The 1,013-nt window shown below is 31.1% G+C and overlaps 1 protein-coding gene across 1 annotated transcript in view; it reads left to right on the top strand.

Annotated features, from left to right (window-relative positions):
- The window catches only part of LOC107685343 (CAP-Gly domain-containing linker protein 4-like), a gene marked incomplete at its 3' end in the record, with an annotated part of 51,625 nt that overhangs the window by 1,838 nt on the left and 48,774 nt on the right, over positions 1–1,013 (top strand). The gene's annotated exons all lie outside the window — the stretch shown is intronic.

Raw genomic sequence — 1,013 nt, 5'->3', positions numbered from 1 at the left:
GTTATATGTTACATTATAGGAACATTCTGTGTTTCTTGGGGAATCACCCTTTGTGTTGTTTTTCCAAACTTGTTATTGTTGGTTAAGTTTAGTTGAGTGGCCCCACTGATCTGACTAACAAAGCAACAAAGGCACTTGTCACAGCAAGCACTCTCAATACAATATAAATCTCTTTTGTAACAGATGCAATATGTAACTTAAATCCTGTCTTTGTGTAGCAGTCTTCAGTGTTTTTGTACTTCAGTATTGTCATGTCTTGCCTTTTCTGCTGCTCATTTAGCTGTCTGGTCACTATTATGTTGCTGTCTTTGTTATTAAAACCTCTGATCTATTGTAAGAGTATTTACTCATTCTGGGGTTTTTGCTGTGCAGGGGCTGTGAGTGTGACTTGCTTATAACGGACGTAATGTCATAATGCAATATATTCTTGGTTGTTAATGGTTGCCATGCAAAGGTAATGATGGCACAGTGATTTTGAGGAGGAGATGAGCTGTTATTTCTGTAGAGATGATGATTAGTAAAAAGCCATTGTGAAGTTCACACAGACTCTCAATGTAAGCGAAGGCTCAAATATATAAAAAAAAATAATAATAAAAAGCTTTTTTTTTTTTATTACCACATACATGTCATAAACGTAAGACAGAAAAATAATACTATTGCTTTTTTATGTATGGATGCATTGCAAAATCAAGGCTGCAAGTAAAATAAACATATAATGTATGTGTATATATATATATATATATATATATAAACAAAATATACAAACACAATAAATGGGTTGCAACATGGCAAACCCACATATATATATATATATATATATATATATATATAAAATAAATAAATAAAATGCTTGGTGACTGATTAAATGTTATGATCTATCAGCTTGGCCGATCATTAGCTGATAACTAAGCAGTTAAATTGATTTGTTTTCAAAATACATCAGTTACAAAATATGCTGAAAGCCCTTTTAATAATAAACAATAATTAAGTTTAGTCCACTGATCTATATACAA

This window comes from Sinocyclocheilus anshuiensis, unplaced genomic scaffold, assembly GCF_001515605.1.
Source record: "Sinocyclocheilus anshuiensis isolate Anshui unplaced genomic scaffold, SAMN03320099.WGS_v1.1 scaffold974, whole genome shotgun sequence".
NCBI classification, from domain to species: domain Eukaryota; kingdom Metazoa; phylum Chordata; class Actinopteri; order Cypriniformes; family Cyprinidae; genus Sinocyclocheilus; species Sinocyclocheilus anshuiensis.
The sequence above is the reverse complement of the archived record's forward strand: the minus strand, read 5'-3'. Positions and strand labels throughout refer to the sequence as shown.